Source organism: Artemia franciscana, chromosome 1 (genome assembly GCF_032884065.1).
Source record: "Artemia franciscana chromosome 1, ASM3288406v1, whole genome shotgun sequence".
NCBI classification, from domain to species: domain Eukaryota; kingdom Metazoa; phylum Arthropoda; class Branchiopoda; order Anostraca; family Artemiidae; genus Artemia; species Artemia franciscana.
The window spans coordinates 47,157,606-47,171,710 of record NC_088863.1 but is presented as its reverse complement, the minus strand read 5'-3'; the positions used below and the strand labels follow the sequence as shown (position 1 = coordinate 47,171,710).

At 35.9% G+C, this 14,105-nt stretch overlaps 1 protein-coding gene across 2 annotated transcripts in view; it reads left to right on the top strand.

Moving 5' to 3' along the window:
• Window positions 1-14,105, top strand: part of LOC136030681 (uncharacterized) — a 152,292-nt gene that overhangs the window by 9,568 nt on the left and 128,619 nt on the right. The gene's annotated exons all lie outside the window — the stretch shown is intronic.

Sequence of the window (14,105 nt, the reverse complement as noted above, 5' to 3'; positions counted from 1 at the left end):
TATTAACGCTGTCAAACAAGGGGTATTGTAATTCTTTTCCGGGGAGTTTTATAGTTGATGACTGCTTTTGACCGGGTATTTCTGTATTCAGGTATGTTTTTGACAATGACGTAATGTTGGAACGTAAAAATTTAATTAAGACACAACTAGTTAGAGATAAATAAATAATGAGTGGGCAAATTTGTTTTTCATATGTAGAATAAGTTTCTGCCGGATGGTTCATAAACTGTATAGTTGGAACCTAGTAAGTAGCACAGGCGTTGACAACCTTCTCAACTGACTTTCAGCTCTCATCAATCCCTGTAAGGCTTTTTAAAGCCTCGTGGCTCTATTTGTTGAATGATGGCGCGTAGTCATAATCATAGTTTTAGTTCAACTAATAGCTATAATTAATTTAAAGTTTTTCCGAGGAAAGTGAAGAGCGAAGTTGAAACTTATAACGAACGAAAATTAATGCTTTACAGCCTATCTAACATATATCGTTAAAATTGATATTATTAAGCCAAATGGTGACATTTCCCTATGTTTGTATGATTAGAGAAAACTAGTGCTTTACTGAAAACACCAAACAGTATAGGAGTTTTGGTACGGTAAAATTAAACCATTTAAGGATACTTTTAACTGGATGACCTGTATTCCCTTTTGAATCAAAATCCTTGACAAAATATTTTCCCGGGGCATGCTTTAAAAATGAGTCCATCACATTTAGAAAAACGGGTGAAAATATTTTAAGAATAATTATGTAACGGACGAAACCGCTAAAGCGGGATTCGAACGCAAGCTACTCTAATTTTAAGTCCAACGCTGTATTAACAGAATCACGCCTCTAATAATCCAATTTGATATATTCCTGCTTGTAACTCATTTGCCTAGCTTATTAAGTGGTTTAAAGGAGGAACGTACGGGAATCATTCTTCCAAACCTCCAGTTAATGGTTTTGGACCATAATTATGCAATGATATCGTTTTATACTTCCAAGCTTTTCTACTTAAGAAGTTACATCAAAATGTTGTTTTTTGTGCTATATCACGTTCACGGATGGTCGAATTGCTAAAAATCACGTAGGTATGAGCAATAGCTGTCAAATGGGCTATTAAACGTCACTCTGACAAGTTCTGGTTGCCCAACAGCCTCAGCTTTTCCACTTGAGACATGGCACACAAAGTACCGTTTTTAGTGCCATTTGGAACTTACTCATGGTGGAATTTGTAGGAAGGACGTAGATATGAGCAATATGTTTTGTATGATCAATTAGAATTCTATCTAATATATTTTGGTAGCCTGCTAGCCCCATCCCTTGAGAAATGGCGCAAAAGTGCCATTTAGGGTCATATGGCACTTGCAGATTGCAAAATGTATATAAAGCCCGTAGATAGGGAAAAAACCTTTCGAATGAAGCATTAAGCATCTCTCCATGATGTTCTGGTAAACCGCTAGCCCTGGGGAAAAAACAGGAGACAGATCAGTTCTACCCATGCAAAAAAGTAATTATCCTTGTTGTTCAAGGAGGGGGACTGTAATTTCCCTGGATCAGGTTTTTGACTATGCTGATTCCTATGGTACACTTTTCATTTTGATCTGACGCCATTTGATTAAATCAAAAGCATGCTTGCTTATGATTAAAATTTAATTTAGAAACAACAATACCATTATTACAGTGGAATTGTCAAGTAAACAATTTGAATAAGTAAGTATAATAATAAGTAATCCTTCTTTTAACATATAACTTTAAGTAGTTCCAGAACCACATGCCTACACGTCTCTAACCACTAAGTGACAAGGGGTCGGGGTCAGGGGTGTGATTTGCTATGGGGCATAGAGGGAACCTGCCCCTTCAAACAATAGTTTGCCCCCCCTGCTGAAATTTAGTGTCTCTAAAGGATGATCCAAAACAGTAATTAATCATTGAACTAAGCAGAAGTGATGCCAAATTAAATGAAAAATAAAGCAACAATCTAAAAATGACTTACTTTTATACTGTTAATAGTGTCCTTACATGTTTTACATTTACCGTAACAAAACTCTTATATTGTTCTGTGTTTTCAGAAAAGTGCTAGTTTTCTGTAATCCTACAAACATAGGGAAATATCACCAGTTGATTTATTAGATAAGCTGGTTGCCAGTTAAATTTATTAGATATAACATACCAGTTATATGTTAGATAAGCTGGGAAATAATAATTTTTGTTCGTTTTAAGTTTCAACTTCGATCTTTACTTCCCTCGGAAAATCTTTAAAATTAATAAGCGTTTTATTGAATTAATCTTTGCTTGCTTTTGATTAAAGTCTAATTCAGAAACAACACTGCCATTATTACAGTGGAATTCTCAAGTAAATAATTTGAATAAGTAAGTATAATTATAAGTAATCCTTCTTTTAATATACAACTTTAAGCAGTTCAGAACCGCATACCTACACTTCTCTAACCACTAAGTGGCAAAGGGTTGGGGTTAGGGGTGCAATTTGCTATGGGGCAGAGAGGGAACCTGCCCCTCCAAATCTTAGTTTGCCCTCCTGCTGGAATTTAGTTTCTCCAGAACTGTTGTCAAAACTAAGACAAGTCTGCATGATTCACACATCGACTGAAACAGGTCCGTTTTCTTTACTATATCTTTACCTTTTTCATTACTATATGGCTCGTTTTTCAGTTTTATCTATCATTTTCACTTTATTTGAGAAAATTGGCGCTAACTTTAACTCTCCCCCCCCCTTTGAAGAGTTTGAAAAAAAAAACTGTGCGATTCGTCTTTGGTGTGGAGTTAGTGATCTACTAAGAAAGTTGTTGCAAATCATAAACTGGATGACCTCTATTCCCTTTTCAATCAAAACGCTTGACAAAATACCTTTCCAGGACAGGCTCTAAGAATGAGTGCATCACATTTACAAAAACAGTGAAATTATCTGAAAATGATCATATTAAAGGGACAAAACCGGGATTGAAAAAACAAGCAGGGATCGAACGCAAGATATTCTAATTTGAAGTCCAGCTCTCTGCTAACACAACCACACCTCTAATAATGTAATTTGATATATTGGTGTTTGTACCTTAATTCCGTAGCTTAAAGCCGGCTTGGTGCAGTGGATACCTTGTTTGAATTGCGTAGCTTATTAAGAGGTCTTGGAGAAGGAACATACGGGAGGTGTTGTTGCAAACCTCTAGTTAAGGGTTTTGGACCATAATTATTACATTTATGATAATCATTAAACCATGTGTAGCTTGTCGCCCGTGGTAGTTGGGCATTGATTGAGAGTCAATCTAAAGAGCAAGTTTGGAGCTTAAAACGATGCTTAATGTGAAGTGATACCCCCCCCCCCCTTCAATGTCTAATTTTTTCGTAAGACGTAATTTTGTGTTGGGTATTTTCATTAGCGATCCGTCAGGTAAATCTTTAACAAGAACAAACTGTAGTTAAGAAGGCTGGTGGTGGAGGGGTTGACAACCCCCTAGGCCGAAGATGTTTGCTCAGGTATTTTAAAATCCTTTTCAATATTAACTTTACTGTTTCTTCTTTTCTCAAACAATTGTTTGAGTATTCTGGTATTAGCTTAGGTTGCTCTATATTCCTTAATTTGAAAGCTCCACCCCCCCCCCCTGTGACCACTGTAAAGGTCAGTTCTTTGAAAATTTTCCATTCTTCAGTTGCCCTCTTCAGCTTATTGTCAACTTACATTTGTAATTGGGTTTCAATTGCGATATTTTAATGTTTCCAATGCTAACAATCGTTTCATAAGCTTGTTAATTTATAAGATCGGAAAATAAATTAACAGATACTTGTCGATTATTGGAAACACTTTCAAGAATCACGCATAGGTTACATCTCAGAAAACCAGTTTCATACCTTCAAAAACAAGTGACGGATGATTAAATGTATTGGACTTAAACTGAATGCATTGGAATTGTATAATTTGTGCTATACATTTGTACATTGGGGATGGGAGTTAAGTTAGGTTACGCTAGGTTGGGCTAGGTTTCCATAATTTTGTTATTTAAGTATTATTTTATCATCATGTTTTTGTTATTTTTCATTGGGATTAACATAACTTTACTTTTCGGGTGTGTTACGAATAACTGACGATATTATATTATATTATATATATTATATATCATATATGATATGATATTATATTATATATATGTTGTTTTAAAGCCACGAGTGAATCAATCAGAGTTCTGTGCTAAATGTGACTTGTCTTTGTAGCTTCTGCTCCATTCTTCTTACAATAAAGCTGCTGTTCCAAGTTTCTATTTTGTTTAGTTTTAAAAATGTGCCTTAAATCTTAAAAGTTCATAATTGCTCAACTCGAGAAATTACGAGGGGAAATTATTGGTTTGTTGTTGTGTGTTATTTTGATTTTTGCAGGTATTACACATTTAAGATAGGCATAAAATTTCTTTAATGTATATATTGTTTTCGAATTCCGTTTTGTTAGAACTTTTGAGTGCTAGCTACAGCGGTCGCTCTTTTCTTACTTTCTATCTCAATGAAAAATTTTGTTTTTAGAAAATTCTTGTGAATCAGCTAATTAATTTAGACAAGAGAAAATCCAAATTCTAGCGTAACAGTTGAAAGATCATTTAAGGGGCTACCAAACGTCCCGTCTGTTTGTATGACGTTTTTGACTCTATTCTTTATGCTTCTTAGCCTGCTTGCAGTTGCTAAGCAACTAGTCTAGTAAGAGTCTCTCCTTGTACCCCTTAGGAGATGAGGTGCGAAGTCCCGCTTCTTCCCCCTACCTTAAATAGTACATAATGCAGCCTAGTGTTTATTCCCATAGGAAAATTGTAAAAGGGAAAGTACTTAATCCCCATCTTCTTAGTTTTGAGTATCTTTCTGCTTACTACCTTGCAATCTGTATCTAGCGATTTAGTCTTAAAAGTCTTACAATCTAGAGCTTACATCAACCCTGGGGTATGATTTTCCGGAAGCATAGACTTTTATGAAGATTAATCAATTTGACCCAGTTTATCGAAAAAATCTGGCATTGATAAATGCAAAAAAAGAAAAATCCTGAAGGCAGTGGCTTCATCAAATTTTCGCAACTAGTTGAATTCTGAACACAAGAGGAATTAAAAAAAAAATCGTTTTTGGAGCTTCTTTTGAAAGGATTATCATTTATGAAAGCAGAAATTGATATTGCTAACGCAAGAAATGCCTGCACGTATTTTAAGGTACATACAACTTATTGAATTACTCATATTAGAACTTATCCCATCATACACTTACACATGAATCTACTCTAGAGGGAGTCCAAAAATTTGGGGATTAAGTTCAAATTTGGATAATAAAAAAAAGCAGGTTATATGTGAAAAACAAGGAAAGTTGCAAAAATCCTGTGGCGGAGGATATGAGCCCGAAGGAATCCACCCTTAGCAAGAGTTTTGACTTAATGAATGGAATGAATCCACCCCCTCCCAGGTCTAGTTGTTAAGGATAACATTGAATAAAAAAAAACTTCTTCCGAAATTTGCGTAAATATTGACTTGCAGGCACAGATCATCCGATGAGCATTGATTACAGAGTTGCCGTTCCTATCTTGACCACACCTCGCCATGGGCGTCGTTGGGGGGGCGGTTGCCCCCCAATAATGTGGAGAAGAAATATAATATATCCCATGCCCCTTGACTATCCGGAAATGGACCCTTCTTGTCCCCTAGTAGAAATGCTAGAGATTCGCCCCTGCGCCTCGCTCTATAGGGCCATATCTAGCACGACTCATTTAAATGGAAGCCTGTAAATCCCTTTTCAAGCGAGAAAAGGTAGCTACAGCTCGAATAGTTGGGGAAAGGGCTATAACTTACAAAGTTTGCACATTGCACATTGTTGCATCATTGGAATATATACATATTTTGTTTGGGGGTTGGGTGGGAAAGGCGTTTCCTTGTATGATTTGAAAACGGTCAGGAATTAAATAAAAAGCAAATGAGAGTAAAACAATAAAAAAAAAACTCAAATTAAGGAGAAATATTGAAAATTTAAACGAAGAGATTGTTCCGTGTATGAGAAGGGCTGCCCCCTCCTCAAACCTCAATCTTTGCGCTAAAGATTGACTTTTTGTCACAATTCTTTACAAAAAGACTATTAAAACACAGAGCAGCTGAATTTGAATAAGAACTATTTTGAAAATCTTTAAGAATATAGTTGAAAGAGCGAGGGCTGAGGAAGGGGCAGCCTCCTTCACTGCGAAAAGAGCGAGAGGGTATATACGAGAGAATTTTTGTTTGCTTTAAGTGTTAATATTGGCCCTTACTTTAAGTTAACTTTTTTATATTTTTTTAATATCCAGAAAATGTGAATATGGTTGACGGAAGCAAGTCAGGTATTTCTTTTTCAGGGGTCTATAGTTTCAGTCAGCGTAAAAAGTATTAAAAAGGCCTTGGGAGGGGGGAGGCTGAAGAATTAACAAGTATGATTAATCCTTTTTCTTAAGTCATCTCGTGACAATATTTAAAGATCTGAATTCCTTTTCAAAGGTTTTATTTTTTATTTTTTGAACATGTATTTGCTAATTTCAACTAATTATAAATTAAAATTAATTTAAAATAGCCGGAAGATATTCAGCTGCATAGAGAAAATGACATGTGAAGATATACTGAAGCGCAGTGCTCCATATCCAGTAAGCGTAACTAAGCCCAATGTACGTAAAATACGCAGTTGGGCCTGTAGCTTTTAAAACAATTCTACTGATGTGTTTCCTAGCGAAGGCCCATTATTTTCCAAACAAAATACGTAAATAAATGACAAAATAAAATACCGCTTATTTGTTCTCAAAAAACAAATTGCAGAACAAATTTTCTGAGACATAAGTATTAGAAAATGTCTAATTTATGTTTTTGTCCTCCAAAATTGGTCTATAAGAATTGAAAAGTATCAGACGCCTGTTTTAACTTATTCACCTAAATCGAAAAAAACAAACTTATTTACCTAAATTGGTTGATAAATCAAAAAATGAACATAGAAGAAACACGACTTTAGCCCTTTCTCTACAGGCCCTGCTACCTTTGGTCTCAGTTTCGATGGTTCTTGGTAGGTTTATTGTATCCTTGAATAAAATCCGAAGTCCTGTACGTTTTTTAGGTACATTTTTAGTTTTACAATTGTTAAATTGGAGTTGTGAAAATCGTGTATCCATTGTGGTTAATTAAACGAAGTTGTCTGTGCCTTTTAGTTCTTCTTTTAGCTTAAGCCTCCATCGACACTCTAAGGCTCAAAAGGCGGTTCTGGCGCATTGGAATGGATTTTTTTCAGGCTCCTTAGAAAATCTTTTTTATTTACGGATAAGTTTCTTAAAATGTATACTTATATTTGATTAATTTATGAGGAAAATAGAATACAAAATAATTTGAGTCGCTAGATACTTGCTGAAGACTAAATAGCTGATGCTAATTGATTTATATTTATTTGTTACAGTTTTTTGCTAAAGAATTTTCTTTAATATATACCATTAAAAATAAAACTCGAAAGTCGTCCCTTACCGTAAAGACTCGCCTGCTAGATTCGTGCTTGCAAATAGATGGGTTAGTCTAGCAATATTTTTCGTTTCTTAAAAATATCCTGCGAAAAAGTTGGACTCTGCCTTCTAGACTCTCTCAAAGCACTTGTGGAGCACAAGCCAGGTTGCCCTCCGTCAAAATTAATGGTGCTACTCTGGGTCTCTAGAAAGACTACCACGGTATAAAAGTAACACCATCGTAATAATTTGCCCCATGTTGCGCTTCGCGCAACACGCAGAACACGTCTTATTTTAGCGCCATAGTTTCTCTTTTGTTGGTTTCTCATAGTTTTTGTTTGAAAAACTATTTTTTGAGTGAATAATATTAGGGAACAAATGGTTATTTTATCTTTTGACCCTCGATCGGTGAAACCCTTTTCACTCAATAAAAATGCCAATTTATTAGTGGAATAAAATAGTTCCCATCAGCAGAGACTGACAATTTTTACAAAACTTCCATCTTGAACGGTTTAACATGGGGAGACAGGTTTTTGAGACCCCGTTTAGACTAACAACTTACTACTTTCAAGATGTTTTCTAATGACTAATATTTTGCATTACATTATAAGAAATTGTAGATCATAAATCAAAATTCTTTACAGAATTATGTTTAACTTAAAGACAATTTTGACTTGACTAATTTTTTGTCTCAAAATCTAATTTACCCACAAAACTTTTATGAATTGAAGACATAGCGTGTGTAATGTTTTGCATTCATAACAATTTTCATAAAGTTAAACATATATTGGTTAAAAAAAAAACTGCTGATATTTCTGTAACCCTTGATTCTCAACTAAGAAGCTACATAAAGAATATTAAGAAAACCCAGATTTGAAATTACTCAGCATAAAGAAAAATAAATTTCTGGCTATTAAACAAAGCAACATGACATTGTTTTCCTGAGGGCCGGTTCCAAACACTCTCCGAAAGGACTCGGCTGGTGGGCGTAGACATTAATTTCGTGGCAACCTCGTATAAGCATTTCTGACACCCTATATTACGAAACTTGAGTGGATAAGTTTCTCTTGGAACTATAGACTCTCTATGGGAAATTTATGGAACCGGATAAATTCACTTGCTGGTGAAGCATTCTTGGCATTGACGACTAAAACCTCCACACGAGGCCAACGCTTCTCCCCAATCCCAATATATTCAACGCCTCCCACTTTGTTTATTATCCTAATAAGTTCCAATTTTCTTTAAATCCTTACTTACGGCACTCTCCATATCATTCAGGAACGTCTACTTTTGGACATTGGGAAAAGGATGATCTGACAATCTTACAGCCACAGGACATGTCCCACATTTTTTGTACAGTTTTCTGTTTGAAATGCGGTCAGATAATCTGGTATCCAAAACAACCCGTTGGAAATTTCTCTGGAAAATATCAAGCAAGTCCTCCATCTTTCAGATTACCCGCCCTTAAGGACGATAATTGGCCGCTGTCATCACTGTGACTTCCAGTATTCTAATCTTGGGTCGAAGACTTAAATTTTATTCTTCCAAGTTTTTCTTCTTTTTTTTTTACTGAGAAAAATGCTCTGGCCATTGGCCATTCCATTTTGAAGATATTTGTAGGAATATAAGAGGAAGATATTTCAGGATTATTGTCCATTTGATTGATGTTATCATTACCCAGCATCATCTTCACTTATCCCTAGTTTTATCAACTTAGTCTTCCTACCGTTAATTTTCGAACCTATTCTTGCATCCTGAACCCTCAAAACGTCCAAAAACATCATTCATTTTGCAAAATTTTTACCTAAGATGCTCAAATCATCAGCACAATCCATGCCTAAGAGAGTTTTACTTCCCCAATTCATTCCGTGTTCTCTCATTGCCTTTGCTGTGCTTCTTAGGACAAAGTTCATTAAAATGATCCTTATAAATATGGATAGAACGCAACACTGCTTAACTCCTGATTAAATTAAAAATTAGCTTCCAATCTCATTTCCTATGTGTAAATGAGGGTCTGAAACTGCAGTTTTAGCTATTGAAGCGTCTGCATCACCTTTGGCTTCTTGTACTTGACATCGGGCTTCCACAAGTCTCCTAAATATCAGCTTCATGATATTTAACTTATTGTCTGAGTTGGAGAGGAAATCTTTCATTCTTCCTAGCAAGATTCATGGCAAAAGTTAAATTTATGGCAGTTAACTCTTTTCCTTTTGTTCGCTTCCAATGGGTTTGATGGCCGGCCCAGTAGCATAGCCGTCATAAGTGACGTCAGTTAATGCGAAATACTTAAAAGCTACGTAAGAATAAGCTACCTTTTTCGTCGGCTTAATCAAACGCTTTCATGGTCTATAAAGCTGAGGACTAAAGATGTTGATGAACGAGACGCTTCTCACTTCTATTAATGTAAGAGAATCAGCGTGTCCTCTTCCCTTCCTAAGACTAAACTGTTCTTTTCTTAAAACGCTATCTGCAGCATCTCTAAGTCTAAAAAGTATCATCCTACTAGCCAATTAGTTTCATACAGAAGCCATTTAATCCTTCTATAATCACCCCGATTACTCATTGTCATTACCCGATTGTCATTCTTTTCCATATCTTTCCTGTAATTTTGTCACGGTCAGATCTTCAGGAATTTCATTCAAGGCTTCCATTTTAGACCTCCTTAATTCACATTCTAAGGCTTCATCGACTCTCCTTACATTCATTTTAATTTCATATAAATCTTTCCCTTACATAATTTTTGTGAAAACCGTTCTCTTTTCTACTAGACATTAAATGAAAAAAAACAAGTTTTTTAACTGCAAGTAAGGAGCGACATTAAAACTTAAAACGAGGAGAAATTATTCCGTATGAGAAAGGGGTTGACTCCTCCTCAACGCCTTGCTCTTTGAGCTAAAGTTTTTTATTGTTTTAAAAAGCAGAGTTATGAGAAAGAGTCAAACTTTAGCGTAAAGAGCGAGGCGGTGAGGAGGGGACAACCCCTTTCATATACAGAATTATTTCTGTTCGTTTAAGTTTTAAAGTCGCTCCTTACTTGCAGTTAAAAAAAACTTGTTTTTTTTTATTTAATTTTTGAGCGTTTTTGAATTAATACATGTTTTGATTTTGGCTCTCCACGCATGAATAACTAAAACGAAATTTGCATATTATTTTTTTTTCTTGTGCTAAATAGCTTTCTCATAGTTTGGATGGGACGATTTTGAGAATAAAGGAGCGGGGGCGGAGGCCCAGTTGCCCTCCAATTTTTTGGTTACTTAAAAAAGCAACTAGAACTTTAATTTCGATATTCGTATGTTTTTATTGCGTATTTGAGGAGGTTTGTCCCTTCGCACCCCTCGAGGCTCTTTACACTAAAGTTTAAATTTTGTCCCAATTCCTTAAGAATGACCCCTGAATCACAAAGGCCGTGGAATAAATAGTTGAAATTACTAAAAATACCTTAGCGTCAAGAGCGAGGTATTAGGAGGAGGTGAACCCTATATGCGTAATAATTTCTGTTCGTTTTAAGTTTTAATGCTTCTCCTTACTTTCAGTAGAAAAAACCTTTTCCCATTTATTTTTTCATTGTTTCTTTTAATAGTGCTAGAAAATCCTGCGCTTCCTTCATGGAAATTCTCTTTCCCCATGACAATTTCCTCCACGGAGAGATTCCCCACATAAACCCCTCCCATCAACCCCTCCTCCCCCAACTGAAAAAATCCCCCTGAAAACATCTGTTTGACACTGTCAAAGTATGTAACTTGGAGCCCCTCCCACGGGTACTGTGGGGGAGTAAGTCGTCCCCAAAGACATAGTTATTAGGTTTTTCGACTATGTTGAATAAAATGACTATCTCAGAATTTTGATCCGGTGACTTTGGGGTAAAAAATGTGCTTTGGGAGGGGGCCTAGGTGCCCTCCAATTTTTGGTCACTTAAAAAGGTTACTAGAACTTTTAATTTCCGCTAAAATGAGCCCTCTAGCGACATTCTAGGAGCATTGGGTCGATACGATCACCCCTGAAGAAAAAAAGAAGAAATAATCCGTGATTTGTCTTCTGGCAAAAAATACAAAATTCCACATTTTCGTAGATAGGAGCTTGAAGCTTCTACAGGAGTGTTCTCTGATACGCTGAATCTGATAATGTGATTTTCGTTAAGATTTCATGACTTTTAGGGGGTGTTCCCCCCCTCCTTAATATATTTAAAATCAGCATTAAAGTGCGATTCTTTTGATGTAACTATTGGTATAAAAATTCCGTTTTTTTAGAGTTTCGGTTACTATTGAGCCGGGTTGTTCCTTACTGCAGTTCGTTACCACGAACTGTTTGATTAACCATTCTCACTAATTTTAAGACACAATCAGCGACTTCAGTAACTATTTTACTAAAATAATTCCATCCATCTTCTTCATTGTCAAATTTTAGACGCTCCATTTTTGTATTCAATGGTTCCTGGGAAGTTTCTCAAATTCTCATACTGGAGTCTATGAACGTCATAGCCTTCCGCAAGGTAGTTACCCTTCCTAGTTTTCAGCTTTAGGCTAACTCTAGACACTTCTAGATGGTACATGAAGACTTTTAACATGAATGAAATTATTTCTATATACACAAGTGTTTTGTATCAACCCAGTCTTTGGCTTACGACAACATAGTAAGGTTAACCGTTTCAATATAATGTAAATATCATCTTAATATATAGGCCGTTTTATAGTCTATGCAGACATACAATTTTGTATGTTGGATCTTTTGTGCTGGATGTTCACTGACAGATGGCAGAAAAAGGTGGCAATATCAAGAAAGTTGCAGATATTGTTTTCGGTATCGATATTTGTGTTTCGATATTTAATGTCGATATTTGGCCCAATTTATCGAAAGTGATATCAAATATCGCAAAACACTACTTAGAACTCAGGTCTCACCTGTGGGGTACGGCGATATTTTTGATGGGTTATGGGCAGGATCAGAGTTGTCAATCCAACGAAATTAATAGTACTCATCACTTTGTATAATAGAACTACTCATAAGGCAACTTAAAAATTTGCTAGCTATATGTGACTATTGAAAGGGAACCTATTTGATGTTATGAATTTTAAAATTCGCCTCTTTAACCAATATATCCAATTGACCAAAAACATTGGGGGGAGGGTGTCCGACGCCGCTGCCGACAATTCTAGAAAATAATACCAGTTTATTACTTACGACCCACAATGCATCCACTAGGCGTTCATCCAGAACTGTTCAAAGGGAGGGGGCAACCAGGACAGCTGCCCCGGTTTCCGTGGCTGGAAGGCGGTGGCTGGGGGGCTACTCACTTTGGTCAAATTTTTCACTTTGATTTTGCTTTTTTTTTTGCTTATATTTTAGTCGGTATGGGGGCACTGTAATTAATTTTGCCCCGGGCACTGCCAGCCGTGGAATGGCTCTGCGTACATCGAAAGGTGTTCTGAAGTACCTTTCAATGCCATTTTTTCTTTCTTCTATTTTTTATATTCTTTTCTTTTAATAACACAGTCATTCCTTCTTCTAAATAAAATCTGAATTACCTTTTCTTTTTCTTTTTTTTTAGTTCAATTTCAATAACATGGAGTCAGACTCCAAGTCATAATCAAGAAAATTTAAGATGGACATAACTTCCTTATTTTAAATGAGCTAGAAAATAATTTCTTTTATCTTGCTTTGTTATTATCACTCAATCCCCAGCCCCCAAATTACGAAATAAAAGAAATAAAATGCAAAACAAATCCTATATTATCTGTTAAAAGCAACAAAACAAGTTTTTTCAACTGAAAGCAAGGAGCAGAGTTTAAACTTAGAACGAACAGAAATTATACCGTATATGAGAGAGTTTGTCCCTCCTCAACACCTCGGTCGTTGCGCTAAGCTTTATAGGGCTTAAAAAATCTGTTATTCCAGTCTAACGTTCTTATTAGGATAAAATTTGAATTCAGTCGTTCTTATTCAGGATAAAATTTGAAATAAAATGACTTGGTAGTTCTATAGAATTAGTTCTTAGTAGCAGTTTTACTACAGAATATCGGGTGGACTGAGAGGGCTGTTATGATTGATACGGATTGAAATTCCGGGCTACTTTTGATCTTTTATACGATTAATGCCATTGCAACTTCTACAGTAGCGTTCTCTGATGCTTAAACACATTGTATTCATACATCTAAATGCATTGAATATAGTACAAAAATAAGAAAAGAGAAATACTATCATTTAAAACCGCTTAAAACGTAGCTCCCGGTAGGATTCACCCTCCTCCCCCAGCAAATACTGGTGAAAACATCTTAGGTAAGTAAAAAGTTCCAAAACTGCCTGTAGCAGAATTCGACAGAATTCCAAAAGCTGCCAAATCTGCCAACAATTATTCTATTTCTGTCATTCTTTTTATCTGTCTTAGTCGCCATTGACTGCTCAGTTTTTCATTTGAGGGGAATTTTCTAGGAGAGATTGGTGGGGGGACTTTTAGGGTTGAATACGTCTGGTCCTATTGACACAAGTGTCAGAAAAGGGTCAAAGTCTGAACCAAATAAACGTCGGGCAGATGGGTGTCTGAAGGAAAATCTTTTAGTCCTCACCTTCCATTTCTCTTCTTATTTTCTTAAATTATTTGCATGTGCCCATTTTGAAGGTTTAAACAAAGTTACTCGTCCCCCGAAACGTGGTCTCTATTGA